The 18,585-nt window shown below is 37.4% G+C and overlaps 1 protein-coding gene across 1 annotated transcript in view; it reads left to right on the top strand.

Moving 5' to 3' along the window:
* Positions 1-18,585, top strand: part of CCNB3 (cyclin B3) — a 61,954-nt gene that overhangs the window by 19,818 nt on the left and 23,551 nt on the right. The window lies entirely within an intron of this gene.

Below are 18,585 nucleotides of genomic sequence, written 5' to 3' on the forward strand. Positions count from 1 at the left end.
TATTGAGTACCAGAGGAGTGGTTCAGGGTCACTTCAAAGTAACAGACCAGGAAAATGTGGATGACGTGGTATATTTAGATATCAGCAGAGCACGAAAATACCTCTCATCTTATGGAAATGATGAAGAATAGTAAATTAGGTAAGAGTAGAATTTGGGTAGATCTTATGTAAGTAAAAGTGATCCCAAAGGTTGCTGATCGTTATTAAGGTAGAAGAAGGACTGCCAGTGGACTTTGTTCTAATTGACATTTAGTCGTGATGTAGATGAGAACAGAAAAGATCTACTCATCAGATATTGCATGGCATGAAACTGGGAATAGAGATAGCACATAAATGGATATCAGCGATAAAATATCTCTACTAGCTGGAATGATGAACTGAATCTTTTTTTTTTTTAAAAGCTTTTGTTGTGGGGCGCCTGGGTGGCTCAGTCGGTTGAGCAACTGACTTCGGCTTAGGTCATGATCTCACGGTTTGTGAGTTCGAGCCCTGTGTCGGGGTCCGCGCTGACAGCTTGGAGCCTGGAGCCTGCTTCGGATTCTGTGTCTCCATCTCTCTCTCGGCCCCTCCCCCACTCATGCTCTGTCTCTCTCTGTCTCAGAAATAAACATTAAAAAAAATTTTTAAATCTTTTGTTGTTATTTTAATTGCACAAAAATTCACATTTGTTATAGCAAAGTAATAAATTATAATTACCTGTGATCACACAACTCACAGCTACTGTTCATATTTGTGTGTGTATATTATCCTTCCACTTTTAATTTTTTTCATGTTTATTTTTGAGAGAGAGACAAGAGTGCAAGTCAGGGGAGGGGTAGAGAGAGAGGGAGACACAGAATCCGAAGCAGACTCCAGGCTCTGAGCTATGGGCACAGAGCCTGACGAGGGGCTTGAACCCATGAACCGTGTGATCATGACCTGAGCTGAAGTCAGACGCTTAACTGACTGAGCCACCCAGGCGACCCTATCCCTCCACTTTTAAAGTCGTGGTCATCCACTTTAGGGGTGTACCTCTAGTGCACGAATCATATAATCATAGATGCCCAAGTCCCATATACTGTCAAATCAGAATTGAATTGTGGGGGTGTGGCTCAGGCATGTATATGTGTGTGTGTATATATATATATACACATATATATATATACACACATACATACACACACACTCAGGGTACATGTATTCCTTTGAATTAGTGTTTTTGTATGTTTTGGGTAAAGGGGCACATATATTTTTATAAAGCTCCACAAGTCATATTAATGTACACCTTTTGATAGAGAATCACAGTTCTAGAAAATATACATAGTGTTTTTATAACTTTAATTTTTGCATTTTTAAGTAAACAGTAAAGTGGACTTTTAGGTATATAGTTCTATGAAAATTTAACATTTGATTTTAAATAAGATTCACAAGAAGTTGTTAAAAACCATATAGGGAGGTTCTGTGTACCCTTCACCTACTTTTTCTCAATGATAACATTTTGCAGAACTATAATACAGTGTCATAATTAAATTTATTTAAATTTCATCAGTTTTGCCTGTACTTATTTGTTGTGTGTGTTTAGTCTATATAGTTTTATCGCACATGTAAATTTTGTAAGCATGACCGCCACAGTTGAGATATAGAACTGTTCCATTACCACAAAGATCCTTCATGTTACCCTTTTATATCAACAGCCATCATTCTCCCCTCACTTTCCTGTCCCTGGAAACTCCTAATTTGTTCGTGTCTATAATTTGTAGTTTCATAAATGTTATATGGATGGAATCATACAGTACATAACTTTCTGAGATTGACTTTTGTTATTCACCATAATTCCCTTGAGATCCATCTGTAGTGTGTAAGAGTTCTACACAAGGATAGATATCCTTGTCAGCACTTGGTATTAGTATTTTTTTTATTTTAGCCATGTAACAGATGGGTAGAGGAATCTCACCATAGTTTTATTTTTAATTTTGTTTGTTGACTTTTTAAAAAATTAAATTCAAGTTAGTTAACATATAGTGTAGTATTGGTTTCAGAAGTAGAATTTAGTGATCCATCACTTATATATAACACACAGTGCTCATCCCAACAAGTGCCCTCCTTAATGCCTATCACCCTTTTGCCTATCCCCCTATCTCCCTCCCCTCCAGCAACCCTCAGTTTATTCTCTGTATTTAAGAGTTTCTTATAGTTTGCCTCCCTCTCTGTTTTTATCTTATTTTGTTTTTCCTTCCCTTCCCCTATATTCATCTGTTTTGTTTCTTAAATTCCACATATGGGTGAAATAATATATTCGAAATCATGTGATATTTGTCTTTCTCTGACTGACTTATTTTGCTTAGCATAATACACTCCAGTTCCATCTTCATTGTTTCAAAAGGCAAGATTTCATTCTTTTCCATCACTGAGTAATATTGCATTGTGTGTGTGTGTGTACATACCATGTTTTCTTTATCCATTCATCCATCGATGGACATTTGGGCTCTTTCCATACTTTGGCTGTTGTTGATAGTGCTTCTATAAACATTGGGGTGCGTATACCCCTTCAAATCAGCATTCCTATATCCTTTGGATAAATACCTAGTAGTCCAATTGCTGGATTGTAGGGTAGTTCTGTTTTTAATTTTTTGAGGAAACTCCATAATGTTTTCCAAAGTGGCTGCACCAGTTTGCATTCCCACCAACAGTGCAAAAGTGTTTCCCTTTCTCCACATCCTCTCCAACATCTGTTGTTTCCTGAGTTGTTAATTTTAGCCATTCTACCAAGTGTGAGGTGGTATCTCATTGTGGTTTTGATGATGAGTGATGATGAGTATCTTTTCATGTGTCTGTTAGCCATCTGGATGTCTTCTTTGGAAAAGTGTCTGTTCATGTCTTCTCATTTCTTCACTGGATTATTTTGTTTTTGGGTGTTGAGTTTGATAAGTTCTTTATAGATTTTGGATACTAACCCTTTATCTGATATGTCATTTGCAAATATCTTCTCCCATTCCATCAGTTGCTTTTTAGTTTTGTTGATTGTTTCCTTTGTTGTGCAGATACATTTTATCTTGATGAGGTCCCAGTAGTTCACTTTTGCTTTTGTTTCCCTTGCCTCTAGAGACAGTCTAGTGAGAAGTTACTGTGGCTGAGGTTGTTGCCTGTTTTCTCCTCTAGGGTTTTGATGGTTTTCTGTCTCTATTTATGTCTTTCATCCATTTTGAATTTATTTTTGTGTATGGTGTAAGAAAGTGGCCCAGTTTCATTCTCCTGCCTGTCACTATCCAGTTTTCCCAATATCATTTGCTGAAGAGATGGTCATTTTTCCATTGGATATTCTTTCCTGCTTTGTCAAAAATTAGTTGGCCATTTCTGGGTCCATTTCTGGGTTTTCTATTCTGTTCCATTGATCTATTTGTCTGTTTTTGTGCCAGTCCCATGCTGTCTTGATTATTACAGCTTTGTAATACAGCTTGAAGTCCAGAATTGTGATGCCTCTAGCTTCAGTTTTCTTTTTCAACATAACTTTGGCTATTTGGGGTCTTTTCTGGTCCCATACAAATTTTAGGATTGTTTGTTCTAGCTCTGTGAAGAATACTGGTGTTATTTTGATAGAGATTGCATTGAACATGTAGATTGCTTTGGGTAGTAGTATAGACATTTTAACAATGTTCTTCCATTCCATGAACATGGAATGTTCTTCCATTTCTTTGTGTCATCTTCAGTTTCTTTCATAAGCATTGTATAATTTTCAGCCAACAGATCTTTTACCTCTTTGGTTAGGTTTATTCCTAGGTATCTTATGGTCTTTTGTGCAATTGTAAATGGGATTGATTCCTTGATTTCTCTTTCTGCTACTTCGTTATTGGTGTATAGAAATGCAACCAATTTCTGTATGTTAATTTTATATCCTGTGATTTTGATGAATTCATTTATCAGTTCTAGCAGTTTTTGGTGGAGTCTTTTAAGTTTTCCATGTAGAGTATCATGTCATCTGCAAAGCATGAAAGTTTGACTTCTTCCTTGACAATTTGTATGCCTTTTATTTTCTTTTTGTTGTCTGATTGCTGAGGCTAGGATATCCAGTACTATGTTGAACAACAGTAGTGAGAGTGGACATTCCTGTCATGTTCCTAACATTAGGGCGAATGCTTCCAGTTTCCCCCCTTGAGGATGATATTAGCTGTGGGCCTTTTGTATATGGCTTCTATGATGATGAGGTATGTTCCTTCTATCCCTACTTTCTTGAGGGTTTTTATCAAGAAAGGATGCTGTATTTTGTCAAATGCTTTTTTTGCATCTATTGAGAGGATCATGTGGTTCTCATCTGTTGTTTTATTAACATGGTATATCATGTTGATTGAGTTGTGGATATTGAACCACCCCTGCTGCTCAGGAATAAATCCCACTTGATTGTGGTGAATAATTTTTTTAAATGTATTGTTGGATTCAATTTGCTAGTATCTTGTTGAGAATTTTTGCACCCATGTTCATCAGGGAAATTGGTCTGTATTTCTTTTTAGTGGGGTCTTTGCCTGATTTTGGAATCAAGGTAATAATGCTGGCCTCATGGTATGAGTTTGGAAGTTTTCCTGCCATTTCTATTGCTTTCAACAGTTTCAAAACAATAGGTATTAATTCTTCTTTAAATGTTTGGCAGAGCTCCCCCCAGGAAGCCATCTAGCCCTGGACTCTTGTTTATTTGGAGATTTGTGATTACCCATTCAATTTGTTTACTGGTTATGGGTGTGTTCAAATTTTTTATTTCTTCATGTTTCAGTTTTTGTAGTTTATATGTTTCTAGGAATTTAATGATTTCTTCCAGATTGCCCAATTTGTTGGCATATAATTGCTCATAATATTCTCTTATAATTATATTTCTGCAGTGTTGGTTGTGATCATTCCTCGTTCATTTGTGATTTTATTTGTTTGGGTCCTTTTTCTTTTTGATATGTCTGGTTAGAGGTTTATCAATTTCATTAATTCTTTCAAGGAACCTGCTCATATTTTCAGTGATCTGTTCTGTTTTTATTTATTTCGATGTCATTGATTTCTGCTGTAGTCTTTATTATTTCCCTTTTTCTGCTGGTTTTCGGCTTTATTTGCTGTTCTTTTTCCTGTTCCTTAGGTGTAAGGTTAGGTTGTATATTTGAGATATTTCTTTCTTCTTTAGGAAGGCCTGGATTGCTATATACTTCCCACTTATGACTGCCTTTGCCACATCCCAAAGGGTTTGGACTGTCGTGTTTTCATTTTCATTGGCTTCCATGTACTGTTTTATTTCCTCTTTTAATTTCTTGGTTAACCCAATCATTCCTTAGTAGGATGTTCTTTATAAGTGTTTGTGGTCTTTCCAAATTTTTTCTTATGGTTTGACTTCAAGTTTTATAGTGTTGTGGTCTGAAACTATGCAAGGTATAATCTCAATCTTTTTGTACTTGTTGAGGGCTGATTTGTGACTCACTATGTGATCTGTTCTGGAGAGTGTTCCATGTGCACTCAAAAAAAATGTGTATTTTCCTGTTTTAGAATGAAATGTTCTGAATATATCTGTTAAGTCCATCTGGTCCAGTGTGTCATTCAAAGCTATTGATTCCTTGTTGATTCTCTCCTTAGGTGATCTGTCCGTTGCTGTAAGGGGGTTATTAAAGTTTCCTACTATTATTGTATTATTATCAATGAGTTCCGTTGTTTTTGTTATAATTGATTTATATATTTGGGTGCTCTCATGTGGGGTGCATAAATATTTACAGTTGTTAGATCTTCTTTGTGGATAGACCCCTTCATTATGATATAATGCCCTTCTTCATCCCTAGTTAACAGTCTTTGTTTTAAAACCTAGTTTGTTGGATATACATATGGCTCCTCCAGCTTTAATTTGACATCCATTAGCATGATAGATGGTTCTCCATCCCCTCACTTTCAACCTGCATGTGTCTTTAGATCTAAAATGAATCTCTTGTAGGCAGCGTATAGATGGATCTTGTTTTTTTAATCCATTCTGATACCCTGTGTCTTTTGATTGGAGCATTTAGTCAATTGACATTTAGAGTGACTACTGAAAGATATGACTTTTTACCATTGTGTTGCCTGTAGAGTTGGAGATTCTGGTGATGTTCTCTGGTCCTTTCTGGTCTTTGTTGCTTTTGGTCATTTTTTTGTTTTGTTTTTCTTACACTCAAAGAGTCTCCCTTAAAATTTCTTGCAGGGCTGCTTTAGTGGTCACAAATTCCTTTTGTTTTTGTTTGTCTGGGAAGCTCTTTATCTCTCCTTTTTTTATTCAAAAATTTTAAAAATGTTTATTCATTTTTGAAAGACCACAAGTAGGGGACGGTCAGAGAGAGAGGGAGACACAGAAACTAAAAGCAGGCTCCAGGCTCTGAGCTATCAGCACAGAGCCCAATGCAGGGATCAAACTCATGAATCGTGTGATCATGACCTGAGCCAAAGTCCGATGCTTAACTGACTGAGCCACCCAGGCTCCCTTCTCCTTCTATTCTGAATGACAGACTTGCTGGATAAAAAATTCTTGGCTGCGTATTTTTCCCATTCATCATGTTGAATATATCCTGCCATACCTTTCTGGATGCCAAGTTTCTGTGGACAGAAATGCTACAAACCTGATCTGTCTTCCCTTGTAGGTGAAGGACTGTTTTTCCTTACTGCTTTCATGATTCTTTCCTTGTCTGTGCATTTTGTGAATTTGACTATGATATGCTTTGGTCATGGTCGGTTTTTGTTGAATTTAATGGGAGTTTTCTGTGATTCTTGGATTTTGATATCTGTGTCCTTCCCCAGATTAGTGATGTTTTTAGCTATAGTTTGCTCACATAAACCTTCTGCCCCTTCTTCTCTCTCTTCAACTTCTGGGACTCCTGTGATAGGAATGTTATTACTCTTTTTTTTTTTTTTTAATTTTTTTTTAATGTTTGTTTATTTTTGAGACAGACAGAGACAGAGCATGAATGGGGGAGGGGCAGAGAGAGAGAGGGAGACACAGAATCGGAAGCAGGCTCCAGGCTCTGAGCCATCAGCCCAGAGCCTGATGCGGGGCTCGAACTCATGAACCGTGAGATCGTGACCTGAGCTGAAGTCGGACGCTCAACCGACTGAGCCACCCAGGCGCCCCGGAATGTTATTACTCTTAATAAGTCACAAAGTTTTGTATCGTAATCTTTTGCCTTTTTTTCCCTCTTTTTTGCAGCCTCATTATTTTCCATAATTTTATCTTCTATATCACCTATTCGCTTCTCTGCTTGGTCCATCCTCACCATCATGGCATCCATTTGAGATTGCATCTCAGTTATAGCATTTTTAATTTTGACCTGACTAGATTTTAGTTCTTTTATCTCTGCAGAAAGGGACTCTCTGGTGCCTTCTATGCTTTTTTCAACCCTGGCTAGTATTGTATCTGTATTGATTAAATCTCTGGCTGTCTTTCCTTCCTGTTCTTTCTTTTGGGGTGAATTCCTCCATCTTGTCATTTTGTTGGGTGAAAAAAAATTAATAAAATAAAATAAATAAAAATGAAAAATGAAAAACAAAACAAAAAATTAGAATAAGGGAATCTAGATCCTAGGTGTGTTTTGGTCTGCTTATTAAGAGAAGCTTGATAGAAAAGAGAAAAAAGAGAAAAGAAAAAAACACTTAAAAAAACCCCAAAATTTAAAAAATTTTAAATAAAATAGGATGAAATAAAAAATTTGAGCTTTCTATATTCAAGAATGAAAAGAAAAGAAAGAAAAAAAAACAACATAAAAAGAGAAGCAAAGAAAATGAGCAAACAAGCAAACAAAATCCCAAATGAAGCTAGATCCAGTTTCCCCTGGAACTGAACCTGGGTAGCACACTATGATCTATAGACTAAGTGGGTGGAAGGGATTTGTGTTGGTCTTCTGGGGGATGTGTCTGGATGGCACAAGTGGGCGGGGCATAATGTAACAGCTCCATTTTCCCCTTGGTGCTATGCTTAGCTCACTGGGGTCAACCAGTATGGGTGTGCTAGAGGTGAAAATTGCTTCACCCCACCCTCTAGTCTCTGGAGTGGGAATTTCACACCCTCACAGATGCATGATCAGTCACGCCTCCTTTGTCTCAGGGTTCCATCTGCTCCCTGCCTTTACCCTGTGTCCAAGCTGTCTGCCTCCCAGGCAGTGCCTTCTTCCAGAGTTTTATCTCAGATGGCACTGTGTTTCAAAACTCCAGACTTCAGAAACTCCCTTGACTCCCACCTCAGACCCGTGCTGATCCTCTGGGAGAGAGTCTCTCCAAGCAATGGAGAGACTCTGGTTTGTTCCAGAAAGCATACACAAGACCGTGGAGTGGCAGAGGCTCAGAGTTTATGGTAAATTGCAACACAGCCGGCACCAGGTTTTGTTGCCCTCAGCGGGCATCTTTGTTCCTATACCAGTAAAAGTGGCAACTCTCTGGGTCCCACCGAGACTTTTGCCTGTGGAGAGGCAATCTCTCCTATACCAAATGCACTTTAAGCAGGGGAACTGCTTCTCCCCCTGTGGCAAACAGGCCCCCTCAGGCTGTGCTACCTGTTCCTGGGGATTCACTCTGCCCCCTCATTAGAGCACTGCCAGGCACTGAGCTCCAAAACTTCAGACTCTGTGCTCCGCTATTTATATAAAACTGGCAGTATTGAACCCTCTCCTTTTTTCCCCTTCAGTGGTTTTGGGGAATAGATTTCTTGTTTTCACTCTTTCTTTCTTTCTCTCTAGCTTTCTTGGAGAGTGCTTTTCTTGCACATTCCTGACTCACCATACTCTCTGTCCCCCTTTCTCTTTCTCTCTCTATCCTCTCTCCCACAAAAACAGCTCCCTACCTGTTGCAGAATTTGAGTCTGGAGTTCTCTCTTGTCCAGCAAGAGAGCAGATGCAGAATTAAATGCTAGAGAGGCTAATGTCTGGGAGGAGACAAGAGCCCTGAGTAAGGGTCCTTGCTCCATTTTTATTAGGATCAGAAAGCTTACAAACGTGATACATTTGCAGAGACAATGAAACAGGGAACATTAATTCATGTGTGTGAGAAAAACGGAGTTTTGAAGATATGCAGTATTAGGGGTTTGGGTCAATACAAAACAAAATCATGGGTCTGTTTATCTTAACTTGCCTAGGGGATAAGGCAGATAGAGCATGGTACCTCAGGGTCAACAAGGCACCTTTCTTTTGCTAATTAGCTCTGCTTTGGGCAATTTCACCCTGCTGCGATGGTCTATAGCCCTGTTTACCTATTTACCTTTACTGGACCTTCATCCTGTGAAAGCAGCTTTCTGCTTTTGTACTATGCTAGGGGCATTTTCACCCTGTTTACCTAATCTTGGATGCTTTCATCCTAAGCCTTGTTAACCCATTGGTGCAAGCTCACGGAATTCCTGAACTTATTCCCACACCTACCCTTACCTGGCACTGAAACTTTTCTCTCCTTCAATTCATCTCTCTGCATTGCATACTTGTCAAGATCTGTAGCTCAAATTATGCAGATTGTTGCATTAATCCTCCGTTCTATTTCCTAGGTGTTCAAAATGGTTTCATGTTTATCTAGCTGTGTTTTAGGGATGAGACAAGTACAGGGTCCCTATACTATTCCGCCATCTTAACTCCTCTCCTCTCATCATAGTTTTAATTCGCATTTATTTCCTCAAGGGCTAATAATGTTGAATATACTACTTACTTGTTATCTAGATATTCTCTTTGGTGAAGTATTTTAAGTCTTACTTTTTAAATTTAGTAGTTTATTTTCATTGTGTCAAATTATGAGAGTTCTTTACGTATTCTGGATACAAATCTTGTGTTGGATGTTATTTACAAATACATCCTACCAGTCTCTAGCCTTTTTATTCTCTTATTTGAGTCTTTTTTTTTTATATATGAAATTTATTGACAAATTGGTTTCCATACAACACCCAGTGCTCATCCCAAAAGGTGCCCTCCTCAATACCCATCACCCACCGTCCCCTCCCTCCCACCCCCCATCAACCCTCAGTTTGTTCTCAGTTTTTAACAGTCTCTTATGCTTTGGCTCTCTCCCACTCTAACGTCCTTTTTTTTTTTTCCTTCCCCTCCCCCATGGGTTCCTGTTAAGTTTCTCAGGATCCACATAAGAGTGAAACCATATGGTATCTGTCTTTCTCTGTATGGCTTATTTCACTTAGCATTACACTCTCCAGTTCCATCCACGTTGCTACAAAAGGCCATATTTCATTTTTTCTCATTGCCACGTAGTATTCCATTGTGTATATATACCACAATTTCTTTATCCATTCATCAGTTGATGGACATTTAGGCTCTTTCCATAATTTGGCTATTGTTGAGAGTGCTGCTATGAACATTGGGGTACAAGTGCCCCTATGCATCAGTACTCCTGTATCCCTTGGATAAATTCCTAGCAGTGCTATGGCTGGGTCATAGAGTAGGTCTATTTTTAATTTTCTGAGGAACCTCCACACTGCTTTCCAGAGCGGCTGCACCAATTTGCATTCCCACCAACAGTGCAAGAGGGTTCCCGTTTCTCCACATCCTCTCCAGCATCTATAGTCTCGTGATTTGTTCATTTTGGCCACTCTGACTGGCGTGAGGTGATACCTGAGTGTGGTTTTGATTTGTATTTCCCTGATAAGGAGCGACGCTGAACATCTTTTCAAGTGCCTGTTGGCCATCTGGATGTCTTCTTTAGAGAAGTGTCTATTCATGTTTTCTGCCCATTTCTTCACTGGGTTATTTGTTTTTCGGGTGTGGAGTTTGGTGAGCTCTTTATAGATTTTAGATACTAGCCCTTTGTCCGATATGTCATTTGCAAATATCTTTTCCCATTCCGTTGGTTGCCTTTTAGTTTTGTTGGTTGTTTCCTTTGCTGTGCAGAAGCTTTTTATCTTCATAAGGTCCCAGTAATTCACTTTTGCTTTTAATTCCCTTGCCTTTGGGGATGTGTCGAGTAAGAGATTGCTACGGCTGCGGTCAGAGAGGTCTTTTCCTGCTTTCTCCTCTAAGGTGTTGATGGTTTCCTGTCTCACATTTAGGTCCTTTATCCATTTTGAGTTTATTTTTGTAAATGGTGTGAGAAAGTGGTCTAGTTTCAACCTTCTGCATGTTGCTGTCCAGTTCTCCCAGCACCATTTGTTAAAGAGGCTGTCTTTTTTCCATTGGATGTTCTTTCCTGCTTTGTCAAAGATTAGTTGGCCATACTTTTGTGGGTCTAGTTCTGGGGTGTCTATTCTATTCCATTGGTCTGTGTGTCTGTTTTTGTGCCAATACCATGCTGTCTTGATGATGACAGCTTTGTAGTAGAGGCTAAAGTCTGGGATTGTGATGCCTCCTGCTTTGGTCTTCTTCTTCAAAATTCCTTTGGCTATTCGGGGCCTTTTGTGGTTCCATATGAATTTTAGGATTGCTTGTTCTAGTTTCGAGAAGAATGCTGGTGCAATTTTGATTGGGATTGCATTGAATGTGTAGATAGCTTTGGGTAGTATTGACATTTTGACAATATTTATTTTTCCAATCCATGAGCAGGGAATGTCTTTCCATTTCTTTAAATCTTCTTCAATTACCTTCATAAGCTTTCTATAGTTTTCAGCATACAGATCCTTTACATCTTTGGTTAGATTTATTCCTAGGTATTTTATGCTTCTTGGTGCAATTGTGAATGGGATCAGTTTCTTTATTTGTCTTTCTGTTGCTTCATTGTTAGTGTATAAGAATGCAACTGATTTCTGTACATTGATTTTGTATCCTGCAACTTTGCTGAATTCATGTATCAGTTCTAGCAGACTTTTGGTGGAGTCTATCAGATTTTCCATGTATAATATCATGTCATCTGCAAAAAGCGAAAGCTTGACTTCATCTTTGCCAATTTTGATGCCTTTGATTTCCTTTTGTTGTCTGATTGCTGATGCTAGAACTTCCAGCACTATGTTAAACAACAGCGGTGAGAGTGGGCATCCCTGTCGTGTTCCTGATCTCAGGGAAAAAGCTCTCAGTTTTTCCCCATTGAGGATGATGTTAGCTGTGGGCTTTTCATAAATGGCTTTTATGATGTTTAAGTATGTTCCTTCTATCCCGACTTTCTCAAGGGTTTTTATTAAGAAAGGGTGCTGGATTTTGTCAAAGGCCTTTTCTGCATCGATTGACAGGATCATATGGTTCTTCTCTTTTTTTTTGTTAATGTGATGTATCACGTTGATTGATTTGCGAATGTTGAACCAGCCCTGCATCCCAGGAATGAATCCCACTTGATCATGGTGAATCATTCTTTTTATATGCTGTTGAATTCGATTTGCTAGTATCTTATTGAGAATTTTTGCATCCATATTCATCAGGGATATTGGCCTGTAGTTCTCTTTTTTTACTGGGTCTCTGTCTGGTTTAGGAATCAAAGTAATACTGGCTTCATAGAATGAGTCTGGAAGTTTTCCTTCCCTTTCTATTTCTTGGAATAGCTTGAGAAGGATAGGTATTATCTCTGCTTTAAATGTCTGGTAGAACTCCCCTGGGAAGCCATCTGGTCCTGGACTCTTATTTGTTGGGAGATTTTTGATAACCGATTCAATTTCTTTGCTGGTTATGGGTCTGTTCAAGCTTTCTATTTCCTCCTGATTGAGTTTTGGAAGAGTGTGGGTGTTCAGGAATTTGTCCATTTCTTCCAGGTTGTCCAATTTGTTGGCATATAATTTTTCATAGTCTTCCCTGATAATTGTTTGTATCTCTGAGGGATTGGTTGTAATAATTCCATTTTCATTCATGGTTTTATCTATTTGGGTCATCTCCCTTTTCTTTTTGAGAAGCCTGGCTAGCGGTTTGTCAATTTTGTTTATTTTTTCAAAAAACCAACTCTTGGTTTCGTTGATCTGCTCTACAGTTTTTTTAGATTCTATATTGTTTATTTCTGCTCTGATCTTTATTATTTCTCTTCTTCTGCTGGGTTTGGGGTGTCTTTGCTGTTCTGCTTCTATTTCCTTTAGGTGTGCTGTTAGATTTTGTATTTGGGATTTTTCTTGTTTGTTGAGATAGGCCTGGATTGCAATGTATTTTCCTCTCAGGACTGCCTTCGCTGCATCCCAAAGCGTGTGGATTGTTGTATTTTCATTTTCTTTGTTTCCATATATTTTTTGATTTCTTCTCTAATTGCCTGGTTGACCCACTCATTCGTTAGTAGGGTGTTCTTTAACCTCCATGCTTTTGGAGGTTTTCCAGACTTTTTCCTGTGGTTGATTTCAAGCTTCATAGCATTGTGGTCTGAAAGTATGCATGGTATAATTTCAATTCTTGTAAACTTATGAAGGGCTGTTTTGTGACCCAGTATATGATCTCTCTTGGAGAATGTTCCATGTGCACTCGAGAAGAAAGTATATTCTGTTGCTTTGGGATGCAGAGTTCTAAATATATCTGTCAAGTCCATCTGATCCAATGTCTCATTCAGGGCCCTTGTTTCTTTATTGACCGTGTGTCTAGATGATCTATCCATTTCTGTAAGTGGGGTGTTAAAGTCCCCAGCAATAACCACATTCTTATCAATAAGGTTGCTTATGTTTATGAGTAATTGTTTTATATATTTGGGGGCTCCGGTATTCGATGCATAGACATTTATAATTGTTAGCTCTTCCTGATGGATAGACCCTGTAACTATTATATAATGTCCTTCTTCATCTCTTGTTACAGCCTTTAATTTAAAGTCTAGTTTGTCTGATATAAGTATGGCTACTCCAGCTTTCTTTTGGCTTCCAGTAGCATGATAAATAGTTCTCCATCCCCTCACTCTGAATCTAAAGGTGTCCTCAGGTCTAAAATGAGTCTCTTCTTATTTGAGTCTTAAGGAGAGCAAAAGTTTTCGATTTTGATAAAGTCTAGTTTTTCAATGTTTTCTATTGTGGTTTGTGCTTTTTAAGAATTCTCTACCTAAATGTAGGTCATGAATATTTTCTTATATTTTATCTAAAAGTTTTATAGGTTTAACATTAAAGTTGTAATCCATTTTGAGTGAATTTTTGTATATTATGAGGTTTTTGCGGTCAAAGTTCATATTTTTGCATATGGATGTCCAATTGTTCTAACACCATTTGTAGGAAAATATGGTTTTTCCATTAAATTGCTTTTGCACCTTTGTCAAAAACCTATTGACTTTATTTGTGAGGATCTATTTCTATTCTTCTATACTTTATTCTTTTTTATTGATTTCCATGACACTTTGCCAGTATTACACTGTCTTTATTCCTGTAGTTTTATAGTTAAGTCTTAAAACTAGGTAGTATGATCCTTCCAACTCTGTTCTTTTTTTTTCAAAATTGTTTTAGCTATTATAGTTCCTTTATCTTTATATATTTTAGAATCACTTTGTTTCTACAAAAAAATCCTGCTGAATGTTTGGTTAGAAGTGACTTATATCTTGTGCAGAAAAGAGTTAACAGGCCAAATACTGCTCTCCTTAAAAAGTCCTGTTTGCAGAGTTGGCCCTTGTCTGGGCATCTGAGAACTTGAGTGGTAAAAAGTTCCCTACACTGCTATAAAACCCTCCCTTAATGATAACTGTGCCTAAACTCTTTATATAAACAATATGATTTATTGTGAACACCTGCTTACCTTTTGTGAGTCTGAAACTTTGGCATATGCTAGGCAGAGAGTGATTATGTGACTAGCTCCCAATAAAATATTAGGTATTGGATCATTAATGAGCTTCCCTGATAGACAATACTTTACATGTATTGTCACATCTCATTCCTGGAGGAATTAAGTGCATCCTGAGTGACTCTATTGGGATAAGACTCTTAGAAGCTTATTTCTGGCTTTTGGCAAGCTTTGTATATGTTCCTTTTCCCTTTTCTGATTTTACTTTCTGTCTTTTGTTATAATGAATCATAGCCATGAGTATGACTATATGCCAAGTCCTGTGGCTAGGAATCACTTTACTGTGGGGTGGTCTTGAGGACCACTGATACACATCTGTAGGTCAATTTGAAAAGAACTGACTCTTCTGTGTTGAATCTTCCAATCCATGAATGTGGTATATGTCTCATTTATTTAGGTTTTCTTTCATCTCTGTCTTTTTACCATATAGATCCCATACATTTTTTGTTAGATTTATGCCAAAATATTTTCTTTTCTTACAGCTATTATAAATGATATTTTTAAAAATTTAGTTTTCCATTTGTATACTGCCAGTATGAAATATTGGTGTTTATATGTTGACTTTGTATTCTATGACCTTGCTACAATTCACTTGTTAATTCTTCTTATTTATTTATTTATTTATTTATTTTCTTATTTATTTATATTATGATGATAATGATTGTTATTTTAACTTACATCCAAGTTAGTTAGCATGTAGTGCAATAATGATTTCAGGAGTAGAATACAGTGATTCATCCCCTGCATATAACATTCAGTGCTCATCCCAACAGGTGTCCTCCTTAATGCTCCTTGCCCATTTAGCCCATCCCCCCATCGAAAATGCCTCCAGAAACCCTCAGGTTGTTGTTTATATTTAAGAGTCTCTTATATTTTCTCCCTCTCTGTTTTTATATTATTTTTGCTTCCCTTCCCTTATATTCATCTCTTTTGTATTTTAAATTCCACACATGAGAGAAGTCATATGATATTTGTCTTTCTCTGACTAATTTCACTCAGCATAATACACTCTAGTTCTATCCATGTTGTTGCAAAAGACAATATTTCCTTCTTTTTGATTGCCGAGTAATACTCCATTGTGTGTGTGTGTGTGTGTGTGTGTGTGTGTGTGTGTGTGTGTGTGTATACCACATCTTCTTTATCCATTCGTCCATTGATGGACATTTTGGGCTCTTTCCATACTTTGGCTATTATCAATGGTGCTATTATAAACATTGGGGTTTATGTGCCCCTTTGAAGCAGCACACCTTTATCCTTTGGATAAATACCTAGCAGTGCAATTGCTGGGTCATAGAGTAATTCTATTTTTAAGTTTTTGAGGAACCTCCATACTGTTTTCCAGAGTGGCTGCACCAGTTTGTGTTCACACTAGCAGTGCAAAAGGGTTCCTCTTTCTCTGCATCCTCACCAACATCTATTGCCTGAGTTGTTAATTTTAGCCATTCTGACAGGTGTGAGGTGATATCTCATTGTGGTTTTGATTTGTATTTCCATGATTATGAGTAATGTTAAACATTTTTTCACGTGTCTGTTAACCATCTGGATGTCTTCTTTGGAAAGTTGTCTATTCATGTCTTTTGCCCATTTCTTCACTAGATTATTTGTTTTTGGGTGTTGACTTTGATAAGTTCTTTATAGATTTTGGATACTAACCCTTTATCTGATAATGTCATTTGCAAATATCTTCTCCTATTCTGTCAGTCGCCTTTTAGTTTTGTTGATTGTTTCCTTCACCATGCAGAAGCTTTTTATCTTGATGAGGTCCCAATAGTTCATTTTTGCTTTTGTTTCCCTTGCCTCTGGAGATGTGTTGAGTAAAAAGTTGTGGCAGCCGAGGTCAAAGAGGTTTTTGCCTGCTTTCTCCTTTAGGATTTTGATGGCTTCCTGTCTTATGTTTAGCAATTTCATCCATTTTGAGTATTTTTGTGTATGGTGTAAGAACAGTGACATGCAGAAGATTGAACCTGGACCACTTGTTAATTCTTAGGAGCTCTTTTTTTTTTTATAGATTTCTTGAAATTAGCTACATAGATGATCATGTAACTTGCAAATGAGGACGGATTTATTTCTTCCTTTCCAATATTCATGCTTTCAATTTCATTTTTGGGTTTTATTGCACTCCATAGGACTTCCATTATAATGTTGAATAGGAACAGTAAGAGTGGACAACCTTACCTTGTTCCTGATCTTAGGAAGAAAGCAGGTAGTCTTTCACCACTAGTATGATCTTAACTCTAGAGTGTTTGTAGACACTCTTGATCAGGTTGAGAAATTGACTTTCCATTCTTAGTCTGCTGATGTATATTTATCATTAATAGATGTTGAATTTTGTCAAATGCTTTTTTCCCATATCTACTGATATAATTTTATTTGTTTTAGACTATTAATATGGTAGATTACATTGATTGATTTTCAAATATTGAAGCAGTCTTATTCCTGAGATAAACCCCATTTGGTCCTGGTATGTTATTCTTTTTATATATTGCTGGATTTTATTTTCTAGTATTTTGTTGAGGATTTTTGTATCTATGTTTATGATGGACATTTCTCTCTAGTGTTCTCTTTTTGTACTGTCTTTGTCTGGTTTGGTATGAGAATGATACTTCATAAAATAATTTGAGAGTATCCCCCTCTTCTATTTACTGGAAGAGATGTGTAGAATTGATGTTATTTATTCTCTAAATGTTCTGTAGAATTCACAAGTGAAGCTATCTGGGCCTGAAGTTTTCTATTTTCATTTTCCTGAAAGATTTTAACTAGGAATATAATTTCTTTAATGGTTATAAGATGATTCAATTCACCTATTTTGTTTCAGGTGACCTTTGGTAGTTTGTGGGTGTCAAGGAATTGGTCTATTTCATCTAAGTCGAATTTATATGCATAGAGTTCTTCATGTGTTCTATTATTATTCACTATTTCATTCCTGATATGTGGTAATTTGTGTCTTCTCTCTTTTTGTTTATCAATCTTGCTAGAAGTTTATCAATTTTATTGATCTCAATGAACCAGGTTTTCATTCCATTCGTTTTCTTACTGTTTTTCTGTTTTTAGATTTTTAAATTTAAAAAAAAATGTTTATTTACTTTTGAGAGAGAGAGAGCACAAATTGGGGAAGCTTAGAGGGAGGGAGGGATACACAGAATCCGAAGCAGACTCCATCTAGGCTGTGAGCTGTCAGCACAGAGACTGACTTGGGGCTCGAACTCATGAAGGGTGAGATCATTCCCTGAGCCGAAGTCAGACACTGAACCAACTGAACCACGCAGGTGCCCCTCTGTTTTCAGTTTTATTGTCATCTGCTCCAATTTATATAGTTTCCTTTTCTCTTACTTTGGTTTTAGTTTGTACTTCTTTTTCTAGTTTCTAAGTGGAAGTTTCTAGTTTCTAAGTTGAAGTTTCTAGTTTCTAAGTGGAAGCTTAGGTTATTGATTTAAGACTTTTCTTCTTTTTTAATAGAAGCAGTTAATGCTATAAATTTCTCCCTAAGCACTGCTTTAGCTGCATGCCACAAAATTTGGGAGACATTCTCTTTTTTTCTTTTGTTAAGGAAATTTTATTATCTTTTGTTTAAATTTACTTGTTTTGAGAGAGAGAGAGAGAGAGAGAGAGAGCGAGCGCAAGTGGAGGAGGGACAGGGAGAGAGGGGAGAGAGAGCGAATCCCAAGCAGGTTCTGCACTGTCAGTGCAGAGTCTGATGTGGAGCTCCAGCTCACAAACTGCGAGATCATGACCTGAGCCAAAGTCAGATGCTTAACCAAGTGAGCCACCCAGGCACCTTGGGAGACATGCTCTTTGGTCCTTGGACTATTTAGAAGTGTGTTTTTTTTTTTTTAATTTCCAAGTGTTTGGAGGGTTCACTGTTATTTTTTTGTTATCAGTTCTAGTTTAATTCCATTGTGATCAAGGAAACTACTATGATTTTAATTCTTTAAAAAATTTCAAGGGTTCAGGATATGATCTGTCTTGGTGATTGTTCCATGTGCACTTGAGAAAATGCGTATGC

This window comes from Lynx rufus, unplaced genomic scaffold (genome assembly GCF_022079265.1).
Source record: "Lynx rufus isolate CCGP_SWC_20201006 ecotype Redwood Valley unplaced genomic scaffold, mLynRuf1.p SCAF_14, whole genome shotgun sequence".
Lineage (NCBI taxonomy): Eukaryota > Metazoa > Chordata > Mammalia > Carnivora > Felidae > Lynx > Lynx rufus.